Raw genomic sequence first — 27,242 nt, forward strand, 5'->3', positions numbered from 1 at the left:
GATGGCTTCAAACAGCTATCCTCCCTGTCTTTGCCTCTCATGCAGCTGGATTTACAGGCAGGAGCCACCACACCTGGCTTGAACTTTTATTTTAAAATATTTCAAATTTAATTTTTTAATATTGCCCAACAATTCAATGAGCAACCTGTATTTACTTGTGTGTGTTGCTTGGGCTGGATTCAAACTCCACATCTTCCTGCCTCAACCTCCCCAGTGCTGGAATTGCAGGCATGACCACCATGCTCAGCTCAAATTTAAATTTGAATGAAGCATGGGACATATTTATGCTAAAATAACTGCTCAATGTTTATCTAAAATCAAACTTAACTGGGTATACTATGGTTAGACCTATAGAATAGAGGGGTGTAGAAGAATGGAGCTGAATGGAACCCAGTAGCTTTGAGCAGTCAGAAAGGCTGCCAGGGCTGGATGGGGTTGGGAGTGACATGGCAGATGGCATTGCATTGGTGGCTCGAGTTAAGCCTCAGTATGTTGAGGTCTCAATAGGAAGGAGTGAAAGGAATTTAATTCGATCAGGTGGAATGAAACACAATGGAGTTGACAGAGTTAAGAGATAGTTCGAAGCCAGCCTGGGCAAATAATTCTCTAGACCCCATCTTTAACCAACAAGCCAGGTATGGTGGTGTGTGTCTGTAATCCAAGCTATGTGGGAAACATAGGTGGAAGGATTGTGGCCCAAGGCCCATCCTGGGCAACAATATGAAACCTATCTAAGAAATAGCTAAAGCAAAAACAAAACAAAAAAAAAGGGGTAGAGGGTGGATCAAGTGGTAGAGTACCTGTCTAGCAAGTGTGAAGCCCTGAGTTCAAAACACAGTACCAAAAAAAGAAAAAAAATCCCTGAGGTCAGTTCAGCAGTTTGCAGCCTAACTGTACATTGGAATGCTTGAGAAGCTTTTACAAATTTCAGACCTCCCTGCAGGCCTCTGGGGATGGGGCCCAGATGTCAATATTGGAAACCTTCCTTAGGTTAGACTTCCAAGGCTGGAAGTCACACCCAGATTCCTGAATGCTGAACTGACTGAATTAGCAGACATCCCACATTCACCCCAAAGATCCGAGCATTTTCTGGGTCCTAATCACACAGACCTGTGACAGGGGGGCTGGCAGGTGTTGACGATGCTCGACCTTCACCCTTCCTGCTTTCCTGTAAACAACAAAAGCAAGAAGATAGCAGGATGGCTGTTTGGATCCCAAACATGCTTGTTTTCAGGTAGGCAAGAGTGACATTTTTTAATCCTGAATTGTATAGTGGAACCAAGGAGAGGGAGGCTCTGAACCCTGCACCTGTGAGGATACCCTTTGCTGCCAGTTCTCTCTTTTCTTCTTTACCCTAAAGCTGGCTTCTTTGCCTGCAGGGAGCAGAAGTTACACTAAATTCTCTCATGTCATGATAAGGCAGGAGGGTGAGCCCAGACCCCAGGTTGGGGTAGAGTAGTCTTCGGTGTGGTCGGCCCACTTCACCTGCTTTTGTCACTCCCCACATTGCCTGCTTCCCAGACTTGCTCTAAGCAGGAGGTATTAGAGGCAGTGGCCAGGCCATACAATATGTATGTTGCTATTAATTTTATGATTTGAATTAGAATCTCCCATGTAAACTCTGGGCCCTTGTGAGTTCAAACCCCAGGATAAGAGAAAGAAAGAATGAGAGAGAGAGAGAGAGAGAGAGAGAGAGAGAGAGAGAGAGAGAGAGAGAGAGAGAGAGAGAAGGGAGGGAGGGAGAAAGGAAGGAGGAGAATGGAAGAAAGGAAGGAAGAGAGGGAGGGCGGGAGGAAGAGAGGGAGGAAGGAAGGGAAGGAGGGAGGGTGTAAGGAAGAGAGGGAGGGAGAGAGGAAGGGAAGGGTGGAAGGAAGAAAGGGAGGGAGGAGGAAGGGAAGAAAATCTTCCAGTCTTTTTCTTTTTCTTTTTTTTTTTTTTTTTTTTTGTAGTGCCAAAGATTGAATCCAGGACCTCACAAAACTTCCAGACCCTTTTATGGGAATACGAGCACCCCAGTACTGCATAGGTGACTCTTGAGACCCAGAAAGAAATAAAAGAAGAAACCAAAGACAACTAGGTGCTGAATGCTGCACAGTACCTCTCACCTGCCATTACGTATAGAGACTTCATTATCCCATTTTACAGATGAGGAAACTGAGGCTGTGGGGTAAGAAACTGGACAAGGTCATGTATCTGGACAGGCCAAGGGCCAGGATTCTAGTTAGCACCTGAGTAACCACTTTTCAGAGCAGACCTGCTTCTACTTGCTTTTCTAGGCTCATGAATGGAGCTGAAGCATAGGTCTCCACCTTATACCTCTTCTCATGGCAGAGTTCCTCCAACTTCATTTTTTTCTTAGGTTTTGACCATCTTGTTAAAAGATATAATTTACATATCTTAACATCCACCCTTTAGAGTGTACAATTTAGTGTTTTTTTAGTATATTCACAGTTACGCAATAATCACCACTATCTGATTCCAGAACATTTTCTTCACCCAACAGAGTAACCCCACATTCGTTACCTCCCACCCCAAGCATCTAGAAACCACTAATCTAGTTTTGCCTCTATGAATCTGCCTACTCTTGATGTGTCATATAAATGCAGGGCATCTTTCACTCAACACAGTGTTTCAAGGTACATCCATGTTTTTATTTGTTTGTTTGTATTGGGTTTTTTTTATTGTTGTTTTTGGTGGTACTGGGGTTTGAACTCAGGGCCTTTACTGTTGCCAGACAGGCCTCTACCTCGTGAGCCACGCCCCCAGCCTTTTTTGTTTTAGTTATTTTTGAGATAGGGTCTTGCTTTACACCCAGGCCTGCCTGAACCATGATCTCCTGTTTGTTTCCCCGTACAGCTGGAAGGACAGACTTGCATCACCATACGAACTTTTAGTGGTTGGGATGGGCTGGCTGAGAACCTCAATCCTTCCATTCTCCACCTCCTGCATAGTTAGAATTACAGGTGAGAGCCACCACTCATAGCTTTGCTTCATCCATGTTATAGGAAGTGTCAGTCCTTCATTCTTTTTTATTGCCAAATACCACCCCATTGTTCACAGATACATGTTTTGCTTGTCCACTCATCTGTTGGCGGACATTTGGATTGTTGCCATGTTTTTGCTGTTATGGGATATCCTGCCAAATATTTGAGGACACATTTTACAAGGATGTATCAGTATATGCCAAGGACTGGAATTGCTGGGTCCTATGCTAACTGTATTTAACTGTTTGAGGAACTTCCAGAGAAGATTTTCAGTAGTGTTTGATATCCTGAATTTAACAAGAACGGAATTAAGTCAAAGAAACCCAGAGAACCATGAAACTGAAGAGACAGGAAGCAGAAGTGATTCAGTGACCTTTAACCCAAACCACAACTGACAGCATAGATGCTGAAGAGTTGTCTAGGGGTCTGTGACTGTTGATGACACAGCACAGGCCCCCAGAGGCCTGGGTTCAAGTCCCCACTCACACTGACTCACTGTGTGACCTTGGGCAGGTGCTGCCTTCTTGCTGGGCCCCAGGCTTCCCATCTATGGAATAAAAAGTCATACCTGGATGTTCTTGCTGTTCTGTGACCCATGCTTGACACCTACACAGCTCCAGCTCAAGCCCAGAGTGTCTCTGTGCTTTTCTGGTGTCAGTATTCACTCTGGAATTGCCTCCTGGAGTTGCTAGAGTTACAGATGCACCTGAAGATGACAAAGGAGCAGGGTTTTCCAGTCTGCGCAGTGGCAAACAGCCTGATACCCCAGAGACAAATGGTGCTCAGCCACTGGAGGCTGACTCGTGTGGGAACCCAGTTCTCAGACCCTGCGAAACTGAGAATGGAGTTCACCTGCAGAGAAAGAATCAAACATCACGCTCATGCCTGGAATCCTAGCCACTCAAGAGGCAGAGATCAGGAGGATCAAGGTTCAAAGCCAGCCTTGACAATTAGTTCGTGAGCCCCTATCTCAAAAAAACCTTCACAAAAAAGAGCTGGTGGAGTGGCTCAAGGTGTAAGCCCTGAGTTCAAACCTTAGCACCGCAAAAAAAAAAAAAAGTCCCAACAACAGCAGCTGCCACCGGACCCCATGTGTTTGAACTTCAATACGTAATTCGTGCTGCGGGAGAGATGAAGGTGGTACTTTTACTATGCTTGAGACACAGGGTAACAATTCTCCCCAGTTCCCAGTCTGTCAGGTTGGGGCCAACTGAATTCTAACCAAGAAAATGTAGGCAGGAGTCAGACAGCCCTTGGGAGATCTTGTGCAAGCCTCCAGTCCTCTCTTCTCCTCTCCCACTAACCAGATGGCAAACAGGGTGGCCTGAGAAGATGAAGGCAGCCTAAGTCCTCCAGTCACTGTGAGCAGAGGTGACCTGCTCTGGAGAGCAGTTCACCTGCACTGGACAATGATGTGAGCAAGAATAAACCTGTAACACATTAAGTCACTTTACTGGAAACTTGTTAACTCAGCATCTAACCCAACCCATGGGCTCCCGACCTGCTTGTGTATGACAAGCAGATTATAAATAGCTTTTTCTTTCTTCCTTCCTTCCTTCCTTTCTTCCTTTATTCCTTCCTTCCTTCCTTTCTTTCCTTCCTTCCTTTTCTTTCTTTTTTTCTTTCCTTCCTTCCTCCCTCTCTCCCTCCTTTTCCTTCCATCCTTCCTTCTCTCCTTTCTGACAGGATCTTGCTATGTGTAGCCCAGGCTGGTTTCAAACTTGTGACCTCCAGCCACAGCCTTTCAAGTGCTGGGATTATAGGTGTGTGCTACCAAATCTGGCTCTGTTTTTTTTTTTTTCAATTTTTTTTTCTGGTGGGATTGGGGTTTGAACTCAGGGCTTTGCACTTTTACAGCAGGCACTGTAATGCTTGAATCACAGTTTCAGTCTGTTTTTTTTTCAATTTTAAAGTATGTAAATAAAGAGGAATACACAACAGAGATGTATATGACCTGAAAAGCCTAAAATATTATCTGGCTCTTTAGGGAAATGTTTTGACTGTCCCCCAGACTAACCTACCCCGACTAGCCTAGAGTTCCACAGCATCAGCACAGGACAAGACATGTTAATGCTCATCCTTCTAAAATTACAACATTTTCTGTGCACAAGAAAGCAGTCTTCACTCATGCTTCATTCATCTCTGTGCCCTTCTGGATGTTGAGTGACTATATGAATGTGACCAGTGCTAGATATGCTAGGATGCAGAGCTCACATGAACATGTGAAAATAGAACCTTGTGCTGGATCCAATTACACTTCTCCAGAGATCCACTCTGCCACCTGCCTTCCTGCCCTGGGCATGGAGTGCTTCATGACCAGAGTGGTCCCAGCAGGTAGCACACACTGTTTCTGAGCTCATCACCCCATCTGCTAATGCCACTGGTTGTTGTTGTGACCTCATCTGAGGACAAGGGCCAAGGGTGCCATGGCCTTCCTCCATCTGTGACAGGACTCACACAGGTCAGTCACCAGACCTGAGCCAGCCCTTGGCTTCGCCAAACATCCCAGGACCATCCCAGAATGCAGAGGACTCAACACCCACAGGGAGAACCTTGACAGATGAGAAGGTGGGAGGCACTAATGGTAAAGTGCTCTTCTCTGCTCCAGGAGTGCCATGCCACCTCTCCAGAGAGTTCCCGCACGACTCAAACCTGCCCAGACAGCTCAATTGGACCATCCAGGGTCTGCTCTCCCTCCTCCCCACCTCATGCCTCCTCTCCCCCGACCCTTGCTTTTCTGAGGCAGCCACGAAAGCATTAGGGCCTGACTTTGACTTCAGGCTGTTTCCTGGGAAGGTCACTGTGAACCTTACTTATGTTATATCATCTCATCCTTATAAAAACTATCAGAGAGTGATAGTGACTCAGTCTTACACACCAGAAAATGGAGGCAAAAGGAAACCATTAACCCAGGTGTTAAATGGTAAATTGGAAAGAAAAGGCAAAATCAAACTCAAGCAGGCAAAGGGTACCATTCCCTTTCTTTGTGTGTCTATCTTCTGTGGCTCCCTAGTACTCTGATACTTTGGGGAACCTGTAGCTACATTTCCTACATGCCACAGTGATTTGTGGTAGCTTAGCAGCACCTGATCTGTAAAAGAATGGAGAGGGACCCCCAAAGACAAGAAGGAATCAGGAGAATTTCAAGAAAGGAGGCAAAGCAAGAGGCAAGAGGTCAGATTTAGAAGGACTGGAAGAACAAGAAGAGAGGACCCAGTGGGTTGGTGGCACATGAAGCTAATAGGGCTGATGCTGCCTCTGCAGCCTGCAAGAGAGGTTGGGGCACCCCAAGCGGGAGACTGGATGCTCACATGCAGTGCAACAGCTCCCCCTAGAGGCCTGGCGCTGCAGAGCCAAGGAAGCCAGGCTGGATGGTCACACCCCTCCATGAATGGAGTTTTTCTCTTGCCATCTAGCAGAACTTGAAGTCTTCTGTGTGAAAAGCAGCCCACTGGAACAGAAAGAATCTTGGGCCACCACAACCATTTTGTGGAAAGATTCAGGATCTCAGCCGAAAGAACAGTCATTTGGAATTTTTCAATTTTGGGGGGAAAAAAAAGCAGGAAGTAATCTTTAGAACTTCAGGGGGAAAAATCATTTCTAATCTAATAGCTCAGAAAATAAGAGCAAGAATTGATGAAAGGGATTACATCAAATTCAAAAACTTCTGCACGACAAAGTAATAATTACCACAATGAACGGACAGCCTACAGAATTAGAGAAAATCTTTGCCAACTCTCTATCTGACAAGGACTCAATATCTAGAATATATCCAGAATGCAAGGAATTAAACACTAAAGGAACAAATAAGGCAGTTAGTAAAAGTGCAAGTGAATTGAGCAGACAGTTCTCAAAAGAAATACAAATGGCCAATAAATACACAGATAAACGTTCAGCATCCTTATCCATAAAGGAAATGCAAATCAAAATGACACTGAGCTTTTCTCTCACCCGAGTCAAAATGGCTATTATCAAGAAAACCAACAACAACAAATGCTGGCAAGGATCTGGGGAAAGGAGCCCTCAATCACTGTTAGTGGCCAGTCACTATGGAAATCAGTACAGAGGTTCCTCAACAAATTTAAAAATAGTTTAAATAGCACAGTTTGAGGCTAGCAAGTTGGTGAGACACTCATCTCATCCAATAACAGCTGGTGTGGTAGTGTGTGCCTGTCACGCCAGCTACCCAGGAAGCATAAATAGGAGGATGACAGCCCCGGCCAGCCAGAACATAAATGTGAGACCCTACCTCAAAACTAACCATAGGCTCAGTTTCTAACACTTGCAGTCTTCCTTTAAGCAGAAGACTTGGGCACTGGTAAATTATTTTAGCTGCTGGAAAGGTGCTATGTAGAACAGTAGTTTGAGTTCCCAGTGGTGAAAGGCCTAGAGCCTTGTCAGAGGCTACCTATGAAAAGGAAACTGACTTCCAACACAGAGCCATGCTCTCGAATCAACCAGGCTGAGGGAAGCAGAACATGGGGTTGCATACGGGAGGGATGGAGAAGAGAAGAAGTCCAGAAGGAGAGTCACAGAATAGTTCACACGTTCAGGACAGGTGAGCTTCAGCAAGTTACTGCCCTTCTCTAGGTAAGGCTTTCCAACTGAGACATTCAAGGGCATTCTGTATCCCTCAGAGTCACTAGGAAACAAATTAACTCTCCAATCACATAATCTTCATTTGCATTTTTATAACCTAGGCTGGTATCCAACTCTTTCTCAGAGGCACTGGGAAATCATGTCATTTTCACTATTGAATGGAGCACACCAAGGGTGTTATAGAATCACTTTTCTCACTTAGTAGCTCTGGGCACAGAACAGTCTTGCACTCTAAATCCTAGAACAGCAGAGCTTCCTTGGGAAGATTCCAGAAGGAGCTGTTAACCCAATGAGTAGTAATACAGTAAGTATCATTCTGACCCTCTGGGCTATAATAACACAATTTTCTATTGCTTTTCTCTCTTTTAAGGAAAAACATCTAACAAGGGACCCATTCACATGTTTTAACCACGATATAAGCAGACATTTCATGTAAGAGCAATTGTGAATAGTACACATGCAAAGAGAACCTGCCTACTGGTATTCCAAGAAATACAGATTTGGGACCCCATTTAAAATATTAATTCTCAAAAATGTTTTAAAGCAACAATATTCAATACACCCAATGTTGCAACAAAACTGATTCACTGATACAATATTGGTGGCACTGTAAATTTGTAATAGTTCTTTTGGGAAGTGATAATGGCAACACAGAGGAAGAATCATATTCCTGATTGTTGAGTAGTACAATAAAAATCTACATAAAGATAGTTAACAGCAGCAGTATCTAATGTAGCAAAAAAAAGAAAGATACTTTACTTCTAGGCTTAAGGGAATTGCTACATAGATTTTGATACAGTCATACATTTGCATCTTACATTATCTACAAGGATAATTATAAAGATTAAGTAGCAACATTGAGACATGTTTATTATGGGTAAATTATAACAAACTTCAGGATAACATATGGATTATGATTATAGTGCTGCAAAAAAAAATGATACCAGTGTTCAAGAGCTGGAAGGTGTTGAAATAAAAATGGCTGTAGTGTTTAGTAGACACCATACTCTGTTTTAAATTATTTTTAATTTTCTGTTTAGATGTCATTTTGTCTTCGATTAAACAAATAAAAGAAAGCACAACAGTTCAAAAAGAATTAATCTGATCGTCAAACTGTCTTGACTAGACAATGGGGAAAAGGCAGGAACCCTACCTATCTGCCTGTCTACCTCAATGATGTTTGCCAAAGCAAGTGTGTGGCACATACTCAGTGCTCTGTAAGTGTCTGTGAGTTAACTGGCCACTACTGCCAGCCTCTCTGATGAGTTTAATAAAGGCCTCCCGCTTTTGTAGAGGTGAATTTTGCCAGCACCATCATTTACAAACTGCTTTTGGAAAGCCAGCAGCTTCCCATCTCCCAGAGTTTCATTGGCAGAAGGGGGACATGACCTTGAGGCTGCCAGTCTCAAGGGCAGTCTGGGTGGAGAGAAAGGCCTCCTCTTTCTGTTGCAGCCTCACCTTGGGGCAGATCCTCTTGGAGACAAGTGGAGCATCTGGACAGTACCTCCTCACACCAGAAGATGGCACTGTGCACGCCTCCATGTGATATAGAACCATCACCTTCCATCAAACTTGTTCAAATCCTGTTACCTAGAACACAGTCTGCAAAAGTGGGACAGGTCGGGGTGTGATAAGGGTGCTGACCAGGGCCTCAGGACAATTGATGTCTGCTGTACCTGGTACTGTGAGAAATGGCATCTCCTCCATTTTACAGTTGGGGAAACCAACTTCACAGAGGCAAGGATACAGTCAGGTCCCCAACTCCTCGCACAGTAACCCTGCCCAAACCTGAGCCCACTTTCCTTACTCAGTGCCCACTATACCATGCTGTTTCCTTGATTCCCCAGCATCTGTGACAAAGTAGACAAGGAAATTTCTGAGCCAAGGATAAAATTCTTTTTATATCACCATGTCGAATTATAAATTTGATCTGCCCTTTGCCCTTGGAATACCCTTTAGAGAATAGTTCCAAGGAAAAACATAAAATATGAACTATATCTATACATATGTTTATAAAATATAAAAATAAAGCTGGGTTCCAGTGATTCATTCACCCTAGCTGTGATTGGGAGGATCATAATTTAAGGGCAAATAGTTCATGAGACCCCTTCTCTGAGTCTGGTGACACAGGCCTGTCATCACAAGCTTTGCAGGAGGCTGAGATTGGGAGGATCACAGTTCCAGGCCAGCCTGAGGAAAAAGTTCATGAGACTCCATCTTAACAGTAAAAAACTTGGGGATGTGTAAAATAGGAGGATTGTCATCCAGGCCAACCTGGGCAAAAAGTGAGACCCTACCTCCAAAATAACTAGAGAAAAAAAGGGCTGGAAGCATGGCTCAAGAGGTAGAGCACCTGCCTAGCAATTGGAAAGCCCTGAGTTCGAACCCAAGGACTGTCAAAGGGGAAAAAAAAACACCTTAATAGTGCTGTGGTGGTATACCCAACTATTGGGCAGAAGCTGGGAAGCTTGTGCTGTAGGTATTACACCCACACTGCAAATGGTGATCACGAAGGTCAGTGCTGACATCCAGCCTGCCACATGTGCCCATTATGTTTGTTGTTAAAATAAACCCAGACTTTTGGGTCAGGTTTTCCTGAAAGATAGCAGTCTTACGGCAGGCCAAAGAGAGTGGATGTAGGCAAGACGAAACTGAGCAAGAACACACAAGGGACACTTGAAAGTTCAAACTAAAATGGCAGACGAGGGACCAAGCAGAAAGAACTCAGTGAGAAACAGCCAAGCCAGGCCACTGCTGCTGCCATCAGCCCTGACAATGGTGTGGGTGTGAAGAAGAGACCGGGACCCAAATCAATGCTCTAAGACCTTCAGTCAACCAGTCCGAAGACTGAAGGTCAACAGGGAAGATTTGAATCCACAAAAATCCATGTAGACATCTTGCTCACTCATTCACTTCATCTAAGAAAATAGTCACCTGCATCCTGAGGATCACCTGACTGACCTCACAGTAAAGGTGGCAAATAGGATGCATGTCAAAAGATCTTCTGGGGAAAAATTAATCTTCTGTGACCTTTGAGCAGAGGGGTCAAATTGCAAGTCATGGCCAATTCCAGGTGCTATAAATCAGAAGAATTTATTCACATCAGTAACAGCATGGGGAGACATGATTGGAGTTCAGGGAAATGCTGGGAAGACCAGAGTGAGCTGAGCATCATTCCCCGTGTGGTCACACTGCTGTCTCCCTGCTTACATGTGTTAGGCAAACGTGATAACCACTACATTAGGGAAACCAGGTTCCTGCTTACATGTGTTAACCTCATCTTTGCCTTGGCCTCAAAAACAAAGAAACAAAGTATCATCAGAGATACTTGGACTTGATCCTGAATGACTCTGTGAGGCCAGAGTGTATCATCCACTGCAAAACCATCATATATGTAAGACGTTTCTTGGATGAGCTGGGCTCCTAGAGATTGAAACTTCCACAATGGACATACCAGGGGGAGCGGTGGGCAAGCTTTCCTCACTACAACAAGCTGGACTTGAACTCATACATGAGAATTGCTGCAGAACTCTACCGTGAGATGCTGGTGGCACTGACAGGGTTTATAAAATTGGACATAGTTCCAGAAGGAATTGCTTTGACCTATAATTTTTAATTCACCTCCTGTATGTTCTATACAGACCGTCACAACCTCTTGAAATCACAAAAAAAGATGGTTTCAAGGAAACAATGAGGCACACTACAGGTGGTTACAAGGTCACCTACCACTCAGATGGCCCAAGAGGTCAAGACTACAACACTGACTTTACCCCACCCTTCCAGAGATTCAACACGGTAAGAAAGCTTAAAGTAAGTCCTGGGGGAAAAACTTCCATTAAATTCAACTCTTAGACACAAGAAACTCGCAAAATTCCTGCTGATATCTGCGTGGCAAAGCTTTTGAATGCCTTCCTCCTCAATCACACCCAGGCTCCTTGCTGAGCTTGGCCTGGAGTTCCTGAAAGTGACTTGCTTCAATTAGACATTAATCTGTGATCACCAGGAATAAGCCCTTTGGCTAAAAGGGCTGACTGAATGCTTTGAAGTATTTGTCATAAAGAAAGAAGTATGCAGTGACTACACTGAGCTGAATGAGTCCATGCAGCAGTGACAGCTTTCAGAATAACAGACCAAGGCTAGAGTCACCAGCAATGAGGCCAGGGTCGTAGATGAAAACTTCTATACCACCCCGGAATACAGCTACCCCCCCTCACCCCCGGAAAACAGGCTGGAGCATGGCATCAGCTGTATCACAGTGTTTCTCACAGAGCCCAGGACCATCCACAAAGTGCTGCCGTGTCCTGCCATGAAAGTTGGAGATCAGGAGAAATGGAGCAACCACTGCTGCAGTGAAAAGCACAACAGTTTCACTTCCACCTACAAAATCATAATTGCAAATTGTATATCTCGGGCATCTTTGCATTTCTGCAAAAGATCAAGGTCTGCAAGGGAATTCTTGCATGTACCATCTTTTTGACTTCCACAGTTCAATTCAACCACCAAAAGAAGAGGAATTAAGAATTCCTTTTCACTCCTTGTTACCACATAAACCATCTGTCTCATCTCTTAAAAAACAAAATAAAATAAGGTATCTTTTGTTACATAGAAGGGCCTGGGCTTCCCTTGGCCTCCCTGGCCCATCTACTAATATCTTCCAGAACATTCCACTATCCAGCAAGTAAATGGTAAATGCCTGGCCCAGAAGTCTCTAGAACCCTATCTGGAGCAGTGGTTAGTGCACATCTTAGTAACAGTTGTTAAATATTTTTAAGCCTCTACTGGCAACACTCTGTAGAAAGGAGACCTTATTTTGAGGTGAGACAAGAAATGGAGGGATGGCGACATTATATGACTTAACAATAAACAAAAAGAAGCAGAACTTGAAATAAGGGATATAAGCATTAGCAATGGGGAAATTTATATTTGTATGAACAAGAGGCTCTGGGAAGCCAGAGTCTAAATATTTGGTAAATTAGTAGGGGGGAAATTTGACAAATGTTGTCAGTTGCCTATTCAGCAGTTATTTTGTTCTTTAAACAAACGCTTTTATTCTCTCTCCTGCTCTGCCAATGACCAAATGCTTTGAGGAAGGTTGAGCCCAGGGGGAACCTGGGTGGCAGAAGTGTAGATCTACATTGCCTAAACTAGTCCCTTCTTGCCAAGTGGTGATGTAATTCTAGCCAGTGAGGTGGAAGGGAAGTCAATCAGAGTATTCTAACAAAACTTTCTTTGTTCGTATAAAGGGACAATGACAGGAATGTCCCTTTTGTTTCCTTTAAGGATGTCTTGCGTAAACTAAAGCAAATATCTTGCAGCCCCAAAGGGAAGGCTAAGCAAATCTCAGAGAACCCATACTTCAGTCATGACATTTTCAAGTTGCTAAGTTAACCAGGCTTGGAGCTGCTCTCCCGACAGCTACTGTGGTATTGTTTAACCCACTTTAGTTGGATTTTCTGGTATTTGCAGAGTCCCACTAGCAGGTAGGCTGCTTGTTCATTATTCTGTCCATTTTATCTGCAACACTGTGTGGTACATACAACATAAATATTTGCTTAAGAGATAAATGAATAAAAAGCATCCTTGTTGATATAAAAGGGTGTAAAGTTTTTTTTGTTTTTGGTCTTGGTATTAGCTTTTTCTGTTGTTTTTTTTTTCAACATCCATTCAAAACAACAAATGCTGTTGATTAGGTCCTGGTGTTAGTGTCATGGGAAGTGGCAGACAGACCTGGTTCTGACTCTACTAGCTACCAGTCAATTGCTATTTGGCAAATTGCTCATCCTTATTCAACACCCCAAAATGAACATAACAGCTGTAAATTATAGGGTTGCTGTGAGTTTTAAATGAGAAACAAGGATGGAATAGGCATGGAGAGGGGTTCAGGTGGTGTGTGCCCCTCACCTTCTTGTATCCCCAAGTACTCAGTATGAGGATGCAGGATGAATCTAGCTGTGTCTCTCCTTGACCTTGGCTATACATGTCAATGAATCAACCAAGTGACCAACGTTAACATCTCTAGAGAGGGGTGGAACAAACTGACATCATATACAGCCTGCCCCAAGACAGACACAGATCACTCTGCCAAACTGGCACAACATGAACTCATCACAAGAAAACATCAAGTGAGTTACTTCCAATAAAATAACTGGCCTAGACATTTCAGAAACACCAATTTTTGTGACAAACAAAAAAGAAAAACTAAAGAACTAAGATTAACTGGCAGAGTGGCCCAAGTGGTAGAGCACCTGCCCAACAAGCATGAGGCCCTGAGTTCAAAACTCAGTGCTGCCAAAAAAAAAAAAGGAACCAAGATTAAAGGATATGAAACATGAGACATGACAGCTAACTGTGGTACATGACCTAGGGCTTTCTCTTACTAAACTTTATTGGGACTATTTATGAAATCTAATAAGATCTATAGATTAGATGACAGTTGATATGAAAGTTAATTTCCCAATTTTGATAATTACCTATAATTACATATGAGAATATCCTTGAGTTTAGAAAACAAACTCACCAAAAGAATAGAAGGGACTCATGTCTGTAAATAACACACAAGCAGTTCAGAAAAAACTAAATTATATCTCTAAATGCATAGATAAATAGAAGGGTAAGGGAAATGTGGGAAAACATTAATATTTAGGAACTCTAAGTAGAAGATACACTAGAATTCTTTGTATTATTCTTGCAATTTTAAGCCTGAAATCATTTCAAAAAAATTTTTTTAAGTTTAAAGAAGAGGCTGGCAGAGTGGCCCAAGTGGTAGAGTGCCTGCCTAGCAAGCATGAGGCCTGGAGTTTAAATCATTGCAGTACCACCAAAAGAAAAAAACAAAAAACAAAAAAAAAAAAAAAACAGAGCTAAAAGTTTAACAAAGATTGTAGAACCATGTCCTGAAGAAATTTATGGATGGTAAAAGGAACTTAATTCCAGGCTAAGTGAAAAGGAAGCTTGCAGTCACAGGGCCTGGTAGGCCCATTTTACAGAGTGATTTTTTCCAAGCAGGTTCTAGAAAGAAGAGTCACCATCCTTGGGGCAGATGACAAGAGGAAGTGCCTTACCTGTAGCCTGGAAGTATGGATGAAGTATGGATGTGGCTGTGGCACTGGCTATAGTCAGTAAACATGGACACATAGACTGGGCCAAATTGCAAAGGACCTTTGTTTTTGGCAGTACTAGGGTTTGGACTGGAGGTCTGACACTTGCTAGGCAGGCACTCTGCCACTTGAGCCACACTCTCATCCCTTTTTTCCTTTAGTTATTTTTCAGATAGTGTTTGGCATTTTTCACCTGGACCGAGATCCTCCTACTTATGCCTCCCATGTAGCTGAGATAACATGTGTGCACAGCCATACCCAATTTTGTTTTTTGTGTTGAGATGGGGTCTCACTAACTTTTTCCCTTGGACTGGCTTGAGGTCCAGATTGGGAGGAGCCTCCCAATCTCCTCCTTCCCAATGGCTGGGTGGTGTGGGCTTTGCTGGATGCAAAGGACCTCGAATGCCCTGCATGGATTGGAGATGAATGAAGAAGAGTCACACTGAAGCCAGGGAGGCCCACGAGGTGACTACTGCAACACTGGGGTGAGAGAAGCAGAAAGGATTTGAACTGGTGAATGTCCTTCAGCTGGAACTGGAACGGCAATATTTACCTTTGCTCCCCATGAGGCAAAACGGCAGGCCATTTTTGGCGCTCTGTTCTACATCACAGAGGCTGTGAGACAAGCCCCAGGCTGATCAGAAGGTGAGCAGAAGCAGCCAGGTATAACCTGGCAGGGTGGTCCATTCTAGTATTCAGGAGGCTGAGGCAGGATAACCAAGAGTTTGAGGTTAGCCTGGACTAGATAGATCCTGTCAAAAAAAGTGGGGCACGGGCATGGCTGAAGTGGTACAGTGCCTGCCTAGCAACCACAAGGCCCCTACTTCAAGCTCCAGTTCTGAAAAAAAAAAGAAAAGTGGTCATGTGTTCAAGTATAGCCAGATATTGAGGGCTACTGGCCATCTAATTGTCCATTCAGAAAGCCACCTACACTTTACCTTCTTGACAACAAGGTCTCGTACAGTGCCCTGCGGGCCTGACTTCCCAAGATTTCAGTATGTCAGTCGCTTTGGAGCTATGGCCAGTCCTGCCATGACTTCACCTCAGAGTAAGACCTGGCCACTAATTTGGTTCTTTGTATTGTGCAACAGTAGGGTATTATAAAGTAAATTGAGCCAATCCTATCATTTGACACTCAACAAATATTTGCCCAATGCTACTGTTTGCTTAAGAGACTTAGGAGAAAGGGAAAGGGAAAGGGGGTAGGGTGGGAAAACAAGGAACTTATACTACGAAAGGAGTGGCTTTTCTCACTATGGCCTCATTTGGTACATCCAAATTAAACAGGAATTTGTTTCTTATCAAATCTGACAAGGAAAAGTCTTCTGAGCTAGATGAGGATGGTCCTCAGTGTAAAACAGCTTTCTGAGCAGCCTATGAAATGCTCCTTAAGCAAGCTGAATCCCATGTGGCATGGAGGTTCCCTGAATGCACCTGCAGTCTTACTCAGCTTCTTCACAGTCATGGTACTGATGGCGACAGTGATGAGATGCATGCCTACTGTGTGTCAGCCACTTTGCAAATGCTTCCCTTGCATTTTCTCTAAATCTACCCTCAACTCTGCAAACTAGATTTCTTACATTTGAGGAAATCAGGGTTCAGAGAGACAGATGGGATTGTCCATACCCCACTGCCCCTTGGGGACAGAGCCAGGATCTGGATTCAGATCTCCTTGTCTATGAAGGCTATGCCCATTCCAGGAAAGCTGTTTCAGAACAATGAACAAAAGCACCTGCCATCTCAGAGAGTCTCCAACTTGAGGGCGCATCGGACTCCCCCAGAGGGCACAGACCGCTGGGCCCCAGCCCCCGTGTTCTCACTCATTATGTCTGAGATGGGACTTGCTAATCTTCATTGCGAGCAAACCTGAATTTGCCACTGAGGCTGAGGTCCTAGGAGCTCCTCTAAGAACCACAGCAAGATGATTCCTCACTCCTCCTTCAGTGTGGCATCTCCAAATTGTACTCATTTCACCTGCTGAAGTGACAGATGAATGGACAGATACTGCTCTCACCGCCACTGTGTTCTCATGGAGTCTGGATCAGGGATGTCAGGCTCCACACTGCCCTAGCACAGAGGATGCCTGGCTTGGCCATTTGCTCCCATTCCAAGGTCACTGCTCTTCCTCTTAGCCCCAGGGTCATTCTCAGGCCTCCAGGAGATCCCGCTCCCTGGGCTTCTCTGTGGACTGTACTTTCTCTTTGCCAAGTGTTGTTTGTCCAATGGCCTTTGGCACACTCCTTATCTGCTGGACTTTAGACCCAGAATGAGAAATCTTTTCCAGGGCAATGTGAAACCCAGAGGTTGTCCCTGATGCCTGGGATCCTCATTTCACTTAGAAAGATGAGCTTTTGGGCTGTGGAGTGGCTCAAGAGGTAGAGTGCCTGCCTAAGCAAGCATGAGGTCCTGAGTTCAAACCTCAGTACTGCCCCAAAAAAGAGCATCCTAGTAACTTCTTGACCTTTCTAAGCTATAGTTTGCATTTAGACTTGGAAGAGAAAAGAAGGAAAGGAACCTAACACTTACTGTATCAGGTACATGCCCAGTGGCTTAACACTTGGTATATTATTTACTCTTACCTGTTTTCTTTTTTTTTTTTTACTATTTTTATTAGCATACATTACTAGTACAGGGAGTGTTTCATTGTGATAATTCCTTAAATATGTACAGTGTATTTTGAACAAGTTCACGACCTCTATTACATGCCCTTACCTCTCTCCTTACCCTTTTTTTTGAGACAGGGTCTCATTTTGTAGTCCACACTGGACTTGAACTCTCAATCCTCCTGTCTCAGCCTCCTGAGTACTGAGATTAGAAATACAAAGCTCCATGCCCAGCTCATATTTTTACTCTTCGTGTTGTTTTCACTCTTCACAGTTGTTTTAGCAGATGAAAAAGCTGAGTTTCAAAGTTCAGTGACTTCCAATCTAGCTGATCACACAGCTAGTTAATGGCTGAGCCAGGATTTGAACCACCTTGGCCCATGTTCTTTCTTGTATCACAGGCCCATCTAGTCAGAGTGTTGATGTTCCCTGTAACTCTAACATCCATTTATTGAGTTTTGGGCCAAACATTAGGCCCACAGCACAGGTTAAAAAGACAACCTGAGTCTGTCACATGGTGGTGAGTGCTGGGCAAGCTATGACTTTCCAGGTGGGGAAGCCAGAAGGGAGGTGGTGAGGTGGTAGGAGGAACTGAGGAAAGAGGTCATGGCCAAGTCCTGGGCCAGCCAGTGGGAGGTGCCATGAATCAATGGAATTGGTAGCAAGAATTACTAGGAGCAGAAATGGAGGAGTGGCTCAAGTGTTAGAGCACCTGCCTAGCAAGTGTGTGGCCCTGAGTTCAAACTCCAGTACTACCAAAAAACAAACAAACAAACAAGAAAAAAAAACCAAGAGTTACTAAGAGCAGGCCAAGGCAAACAGGACCACAAGAGTCTCAGAGGGAAGATGTGGCAGCAACTGGGGGCCTCACTCAGACAAGGGCTGGGATTACAGGCATGAGCCACCACACTACTGGCCCAAGTATTAAATATTTTGGTACCAAATATATGTGTTAGTTGCAAAGATTCTCATGGTCTTTTGTTAGATGCCAAAAGATAAAAATCCTACATACAGCATAATATAGGATAATGTGTTTCAGAAAAATTGTATGTCTATACAAAGAAAAGGCCACGACATGCTTTGAACATGTGCATGTATTTTCAGGAGCAAAAAGTCTGAAAAGATGTACTGTAAATGTTAAGGCTAACGTGTTAGTCATGGCTTTCTCTGTCTGTGTGATCTAGAATGAGTTTCATTTTCTCCTTTTACTTATTTTCACATTTGATAAGCTTCTTTCTATAAAAATATGGCCTATGTAAAGAGAAAAAGAATAATGAATGGGAAAAGACTTGTCCTCAACTCACAGCTAATTGTGTACCTGCAGCTGCACGTCCCCTCCCTTGCGGACATGGATCTCATCCCCTTCACTTCTCTAGGACATCTCCATGATGTGCTCAGGAATTAATTAGCTAGCTACTGAGTGAACTCCAGCTCTCTCTCTAATGCTCCTTAGTGCAAGTTCCTGAGACCACACCCCTCAGGCAGCCTCTGTGAGGCTAAGCTCCTGGGACTTCCCACTCCTAGGCTCCTAAGGTTTCCTGACAGACAGTGGTGTCCATGAGTGTTACAGGGACAGCTACCAGGTTTTTTAACAACTTAATCTGTGCCCTACACTCAAAGGCCAGTGTCAGGGGTGAGCAGCAAGGCCATAGGCCTAACAACTCTTGTGCCTGTGGGTCTCTTCTTGATATGATTTCATTACTATAAGCAGATTACATCATTGCCAGGGTAACAAGAAGGGGAATCTACACAGAGAAGCCTCCACTTTGCACTTTATTTTGCTAAACTCCCACTGGGTTCTGAGCTCACTTCACATTTGTGGTTGCAAGAATGTAAACGCATTCTTGGATTCTTCTGGGGTTTTGCTCTTCATCTCCTTTTGTCTGTCTTTATAAGGTCTGACTCATATGCTTTTGTTTTATTTTTACCAGCTCATCTTGATATCTTTTTCTCCTTCCTACTGTCTTATGATTAGAGTTGCTCACTGAACAACTCATTCATGGAATGTTGGTAGTTTTCAATGTATGAAAAAAAAAAAAATGTATGTCAAAAATTGGAAATTTCCAGTAGAGAGACTGCTTAAGGAGACAGCTACATCTGTGTCCATGCCCAGCACACACTTGATTTGCTTTTTACTACTTGATAATCTGTCTCAGCTTCATAGCAGCACAAGCACCCACGCTTCTAGCTCCGCTGGGGGGCAGCTCTCCATGATGTGGTCTATTTCATGTGAAATGTGACTTCTCCCTCCCCTGGCGGTTCTCTGTCAACCCATCTCTTGCCCCAGTTTAAATACCTGCTAATTAGGCTCTATTTCTGGAATTATGCCACTCACAAAGTTGTTTTCTGGGAAGATAGGCCTCAGCAGTTTAAACATACCTGCCTTACCCAGCACCTGAAGCTTAGTTAGTGAAAAAATTTAAATCCAATTGAACAGAATCAAACCCCATCAAATGGGCAGAAGATACAGCAGCCTTGAAAAAAGGGCCCACCTCAACCCAAGCATCTTTGGTGTCTGAGGGGTGGAGGACACAGCACAGGGCCCCTTCTGCTAGGTTGGGGTGTTTGCTTTTTCACTCCACGCTAGGTCTCAGAGTCACTAACTTGTTTATAGGAATTTGGTTCTAGATAAGGCTCCTGGTCTGCTAAGAATGAGTAGAAAACACATTCCTCTTACTTCTGAGCTTCAACCAACTGAGAAATTGACCCAGGAATCAAATCAGCTCAAAGTATTACCTTGTTAGTCCCAAAGCTGGACAGGAGGACACACAGGCCAAATGGCTTTCTCCTTCCCCACATGCCCCAGTTAGTTTGTACAAGCCAGGGAGTGTCCTGCTGACTTGTCCCCAGGAGGCAAGACTACCTGGTAGAAGAAGGGCAGGAGAGAAACCAATGAAGGGACAAGGACAGCTGGGATCTTCCTTCCTGGGAGTGGAGAGGAAGTCCCCTGGATTAGCACCCCACCCAGGCTGCAGAGTGGGAGGTCCAGACCAAGTGAGCAGTACACACAAATTGTGTGCACTAACACTGTGTTTGAAGATGTTTCAGGGAGGCCACCATCATACTGCCTCCACATGAAAGACCAGGATGTGGGTCAGTGGGGTTACAGGAGTATTAGCACCATCAAACTGCTAATACCAACCAGTAGTGAGCCTCTGTGAGTGTCATGGAGCAGGATCAGCCTTTCTCTGGGTGCTGAGGGTGTATTATCCAAAAGTGAGAACATGGGGAGATATTGCCAAGTACAGCAAGTGACACAGTATAGGACTTAGGTGTGTGTGGGGTCAGGGCTGGCAGGGCATAGAAAAAAAAAATTACAGGCAAAGGCCTGTATCTCCCCAGATGTTGGAAAATCAACTCCAGCTGCTTATTCCTGGGTAGGTACAGATTGACACAAGGAAGCACTGGGATTCTGCCTACCTCACTTCCTGGAGGACATGCTAAGCTGTATGACCTTCAGGTGACTTCAGGTTGTGATCTGGACCTTCTGCCTAGATGCTTCAAGCAAGGAGCAAGACGAGTCACATTCAGTGAACGCCTGCCTCCTGCATATTCATTTCCTTTGGTTGTATTTAATCTTCACAACACTTCAAGGTAGGCATTAATAGGTCCAATTTTGAGGGTCAGGGAGGGTAAGAGGTTACCCAAAATTATGCAGACATTAGGGTATGGTGTCTGTAATGGTGAAACTCAGATTTTTCTGCCTCCAAAGGTCATATCTTTGCCTTATATTGCTTAATCCTTCCAGACCTCAATTTAGCCTTCTGTGAAATGGAAATAACATCGATGTCACAGATTTGTCATGAGAACTAATTACAAGCTGAGCATAGTGGTTGACTTTCCTCTTCTCTCCCCCTCCACCTTTCCCTTCCAGTCCTAGGTGCAAGTTCAGGCTGTACCCCGGGGATACTCATAAGCACCCCTCAGGTTTGCCTGTTCTGTTCATCCAGGGACAACCATGACTTATATGTTACAAGTTACTTAATTCATTTCACATCATTAATTGTCCCATGTTTCTGCTCCTTTCATTTTTTGTCCTTTCTGAAAATCTGTAAAAGGCACTCACCTTCCTCTTGCCCCAGGCACTCAGCGTCTGACTCTTGACTTGATTCTTACCACAGAGAGTGACTATGAGAAACAAGCAAAAAGGAAAACAGCCCAACCTCCCTGAAGGGGCCCTGGCGCTGTCACCTCCTAATCTCAGACATGGAAGGACTGTGGGGCTACTTGAGCTCAGCTGGACAGCATTAAGGGACAATGGCCTTTATCTGCAAGGCTGCTTTGTAGCCCACCTGCTCAATGGGGTTTGATTCTATTCAATTCAACTTAATTCCTTTCAACAATGGCGTGTTAGTTGTTATTTTAAATTGTGCTCGTTTGGGGGGCTGTATGTCAATGATGTCCAACTGAACTTGATCCACAGTGGCTTTACCGTTTAAACTTGAACACGCACCTATCACCACCTGGCAATTCCATTGCTGGATATATACATTAGGACAATGGTCCTTTTTGGTATCAGAACTCTTACTTTTTTGGGGAGAGGGGCAGTACTAGGGGTTGAATTCAGGGCCTTTCACTTGCTAGGTAGGGCTCTACCACTTGAGTCATACCCCCAGCTTCAGGACTCATTCATGCTCTTAAAAATTATCAGAGACCCCAAAGAGCATTTGTTATATGTGTCAAGAGACAAAATTACAATAAATTTAAAAATCTTAATTGACTTATTTGTGAGTCATCAATCCAGCAACACCATATTCTGTCAAATACAAAGAGTGTTCCAATGAGCTGAACAGAGGAAGTTGGCTTTAGATACAGGAAAGGGCTGAAAAAAGCAGAAAAGGAGAACCGAAAGCAGATTGCTCCCTTCAAAGTTACTTGGCTTGTGAAAGTTAGAGCAGAGGGGCTTCCTAGCAAAGCTAAAACTGCTCCATTTAGGTATTTGGCGATTTTCCCTCTCCTAATTTCTTCGAAGCTCAAATAAACATCTTAACTTTGGCTTGGTGAATGAATGACTTCATTCTGTTGGGCCTAGTGCAGGAGCTCAATTCAGTGGCCTCCTACAATTTCATTTAACCTATAAATATTTAACATATTAGACATTTAAAGTGAAAAATTTAGTATTTATTAATCAATTTAAAATGAAAGTAAATTCACTCCAGGCTAACATAATTTAAGAGAGAGAATTCTATTTTTAACATTAGGGACAAAAGTGGCATTGTTTTACTATGTTGTTTTGGTTGAAGTACGAAGGAAAATCCAGCCTGGCGCAGTTTATATAATTGGAAGAGGGATGAGTATTTTAACAGCCTTTTCAGATAATTGTGGATGCAGTCTCTGGAAAAGTCCACAGTGTGAAAATCATTATGAAAGTAGTTTTAACCTCATGGACTTCCTGACAGGGCCTCAGGAACCCCTGTAGGCCCAGGATCACACTTTTAGAACTGCTATCTTGGTGAAATCCTTGCACAAAATATTGTTCACTGCAGAAATGTGTATAATGAGAAAAAATGGAAAGAACCCAAATATTATTTATAATCAGCAGAATAAACAAATCACAGCTCATTCACACAACTGCATAGCAGTGAGAACAAAGTCTCTTTTGCACATCTGTGTAGGTGGGAAGTTCATGTGCCTCGGGCTTTGCACTGCTCATACAATTGGTGCACACCAGAGTGCTCAATGAGGCCTGGTTGCACACTATTGTGTTAGATGCACAAGTAGGTATTTAACAGGGACAAATTAATGAACATGTCTAAAAGCTGTGAATGGAGAGGCAAAACCAGAGTCACCTACCTTCCTGTTGTGACTTGTGTCATGTTAAACTTTCCTCCAGATGGAACCTTTTCATTTTCCAAAGCACTCAGACCAAAGATTAAACGTGAACTTCCTGTTGTAAGGGGTGTTTATGCCACAGCAAAATACTTTGCAAACAGCAGGACTTGATAAACACAAGGTCACAGAGAATTCAGCAAATTTACAAAAGATCTTGCCTTTGGAGATTTGGAAGCACAGATCTAAAACAAGCACATTTTGTGTTTGAAACTGAGTCTTCTTACTGGAATAAAAACATTTCAAGGCAAAATATTTCTAGACTTATGATCTATGGTTAGACAGGAAAAGGGAACGATGAGCTTATAGAAGCCAAACAGGCCACTGAGACCATCCTTAGCACTACACAGTCCTGCAGGTTGTAGGGAAGTAGACTAGGATTCCTACAAATGGAATTGTTTTCCAAAGGGCTCTATTCTCACCACCAGCAACCCCTTCTACCTTCACACACACACACAGGGTTCTACAGGGTATTCTTTCAGTGTGTGGTACAAATGGCAGCATTATAGTGGTCAAAGATGGCTGAGCTGAGAGGGCTCAGCCCTTTCAGGTCAAAGGTCAAAGATCATATACTGAATCAGTCTTCACACACACACACTCTCTCACATTAGCAGTTATTAATCCAGTGATACCTCATGTATCACTAGGCCCAGCTTGGTTTCAAACTCTCAATCTTCCTGACTCTGCTTCCCAAGTAACTGTGATACAGATGTGTGTCACCAACCCAATCTCCAATTTCTTGATGTGTCATTCTTAATGAAAAGCCATAACACAGGTCTAGATATGTAGCTCAGTGGCAGAACACTTGCCTCACATGTGCAAGGCCCTGAGCTCAATCCCCATCACTGCAAAACTAAATTAGCAATAACACTAATAAAACTGAGGAAAGTCTCTAATTGAAAGACATCAACTAAAACAAATGAAACATACAGAGAAAACAGAAACATACAGAGAAGAGGAAAAACACAAATATCTTATGTGTAATCCTCATGAAGAAAAGGGAAAATAATGTATCCATGAAACAAGAACAGGATGCTTTAAAAAGGAACATTCAGAAACTAATAAAGAGCTCTTGAAGTTAAAAATATAACTGTAGAATTAAAGCTCAGTGAAAGAATACAGTTAGAAAATCTCTCAAAAAGGAGAAAGAAGGGGTAGACTAGGGAGAAAGAGAAGACGAATGGGAAAAGGAAGAAGAAAAAAGGAGGAAGAGGAGAAGGAAGCAGAGAACACTGGGAGAAAAACTGTACAGAATGAAAAGTCATGACATTCCACACGGGTCAGCTGTGACTAGCATTTACACAGGCATAATAAAATAAATAGTAAGCACTGGCGAGGTGACTCATTCTAAGAACACCTGCACTCATCCCTTGAGGTGTACTTTCTCTCTGTAATAAAACTTCCTCCCAATTCCTTAAAAAAAAATCAGTTTTCTAAGAAAACTGAAAGGTTGGGGGGAACATAGATTGGTAAGAATTACACAAGGAACACCAAAAGCTAAATCCTGTCAGGAACTAGTGGCTAAACCTAAAAATTCAAGACAAGGAAATAAAAGCATGCTATTTGTCAGTGTGGAAGTTAAGTACATCCTAAAAGAATAAAAATTGTAGAAAAGTGCTTCAGGAGAGTAGAAAGCGAAGGAAGTATTTTTCATGCTACTTTTGCAGAACTTCTTGGATTCTAATGCCAAGAGTAACTCTGATTAATAAATAACAACAAAGTTTAAAAATAATTATGAAACCAAAATAACTAATATTTCCCACACATAAAAATAGTTCTCAAAGCCTTTTAGCATGTCACACTGGTAGCCAGGTGTAGTGGTCTATGCCTAAGAATTCCAGTCCTGAGGAGGCTGAGGTAGCAGAATCCCAAGGAAGGAAGATCCCAAGTTCAAGGCCAGTATGGGCTCCATAGTAATTTCCAGGTCAGCTTGGACTACATGGCAAAACCCTACCTCAAAAAAAAAATCATAAAATGTAAACACTGAAAAGTGGTTTCAACACAGGAAGACAGCAAGTATGAGTATAAGATAGGGTGAACAACTCACTTCCAGCCCAGCACATGTGCTTCATTTCACTGTCATGGGCATTTCCTTTAAAAAAAATAATTATTTACTTAACTTCCTGTTGAGACAATCGCTAATAAGACTAAAACTCCTGAGCACTATGTCCAAGTAACTGCTAACGGTGTGTGAGGAACAAACTGTCTACATAGAGAGAATTGCTCACCATTGCAAGTTCTTGATTTTGATGTTTTTATAAATAGTTGATATGTGAGAAATAATTATTTTTAAAAAAGGTTAAACACAAAGTCATAGTTCAAACTGATTTTTTTTCATTCAGGCAAAAATCAACAGAATATATAACTTACTGTTGAAAACAGACATTCAACATTTATTTGCTTTATCGATGAAAAATTATTCAGGAAACCTTGGTTTAGAAAATGAGTATTCTGATGTTTTCCCCTCAATCAATGTTTGATTTCTCAGACTAAAGAGACTTCATCCTTCCTTTCCTGCATTTTGACTTCCCAAAGTTACTTACTTCCAATTTGGAGCTATTTATATGAAACTGAATGGCTACTTCTGACTGACAAACTATTACTGACTTGGAAATAGACAGATGTACAATGGGGGGAAAAAACCCAGAAATAGATACAAGTACATAGATGAATGTAATACTTAATAAAGTTGACATTCCAAATCAAGTGAGATGGAGAGGTTATCCTACAAATGATGTTCACACAATTAGCTCGACACCATTTTTCATTTGAGAAAACCATTTAAGCTATATTGTTACCTTACTCCGTACTCCAAAAGTAATTTCAGATGAATGAAAGCCTAAATGTCAAGAAGGAGATAATAAAATTTAGTTGAATATTTTTACAATCTTGGAATGAACTTGTGTCTAAGCATGCCATAAAATACAGAAACCAGCAGGCAAACATTGGTAATTCCAGCAGTTGGGACTGTGTGTTTAAGATAAGCCTGACCTATCCATAGAGAGACCCTGTCTGAAAAAACCTAAATAAATAAGTAGGTAAAAATAAGAAGACATTATTTCCCCAAGTAAGTCTTGCACAAGCTCTTCAGTGACTGGAAGAACTCTGTCCTGGACAGGAATGGAAAGACAGTTTTCTGAAACCTATCACCAGAATTTTCTATTACCATTGGCTGAGGGCTACCACTTAACCCAGTTGTCAAAATCTGGTCCAAAAAACCCACAAAAACAAGTACTTCACAGGAAAAGAAATATAAATGACAGATAAATATGAAGAAAAAAACTGAAGAAGAAAAACTTATGCTTCTTAAGAAGGCAGAGTATTTAAAACAACTGGAACATAATTTTTCACTCATTCAACTGGCAAACATTTAAAATGGGATAGATAACTCAGGGCTAATGGAGTAGCTCAAGTGGTAGAGCTGCCTAGCAAGCATGAGGCCTGAGTTCAAACCCCAGTAATGCAAAAATAAATAAATAAAATAAAATGAGATAACTCAGTGCTGGCAAGGAAGACCTAGGATGTGCAGTCCAGCACTGCTAGTAGACACAGCCTCACAGGCTGCTTTCTGGAAAATGATTACAGTATGTATTAAAGACCTCAAAAGAGCTGGGGGTGTGTGGTTTAAGTGGTTGAGGACTTCCATAACAAGTGAGAAACCCTGAGTTCAAATCCTGAGGAGGAGGAGGAAGAGAAGAATTGTAAAGGCCTTAAAAGAGTTAGTACTCTTCAACCAAGAAATCTAATTGTATGAAATTAATCTAAAAAACCAATCAGAATCTCTAGTAAGTGCATAGTTAAAGACATTCAGAACCATGTCATTGAAAAATTGGGAATAACTTAAATGTCCAGCTGTAAATACTAAGATCAGTTATAGTGTAGCAATACAGTAAAATGTTGTCATAAAAACATCCTTTTCAGGGTGGAGGGGTGGCTCAGCAGGAGAGCATTTCCTGATAGGCATAAGGCCCTGGGTTTCATTCCCCAAGCTGCAAAAATAAACATCTTTTTCAAGAACATTTAACAACATGGGGGAAATGCTCAAAATAAAACATTAAGAGAAACCTGTTAGGAAACTCCTTTTACGAGACAATCCCATTTTATCTACTTCCACATGTGTATGCATAAGG

The 27,242-nt window shown here is 42.8% G+C and overlaps 1 long non-coding RNA gene and 1 pseudogene across 1 annotated transcript; one reads left to right on the plus strand and one right to left on the minus strand.

The window, feature by feature from the left end:
- Positions 1-1,108: 1,108 nt before the first annotated feature.
- Positions 1,109-23,173, minus strand: LOC141417522 (uncharacterized). Its single transcript, XR_012442153.1, has 3 exons — positions 23,077-23,173; positions 3,553-3,690; positions 1,109-1,168 (listed from the first exon to the last, which is right to left on the minus strand). It is a non-coding gene; the product is annotated as an uncharacterized lncRNA (long non-coding RNA).
- On the plus strand, positions 10,242-11,709 carry LOC109678598 (lysine--tRNA ligase pseudogene; annotated as a pseudogene).
- Positions 23,174-27,242: the final 4,069 nt, after the last annotated feature.

This window comes from Castor canadensis, chromosome 2 (genome assembly GCF_047511655.1).
Source record: "Castor canadensis chromosome 2, mCasCan1.hap1v2, whole genome shotgun sequence".
NCBI classification, from domain to species: domain Eukaryota; kingdom Metazoa; phylum Chordata; class Mammalia; order Rodentia; family Castoridae; genus Castor; species Castor canadensis.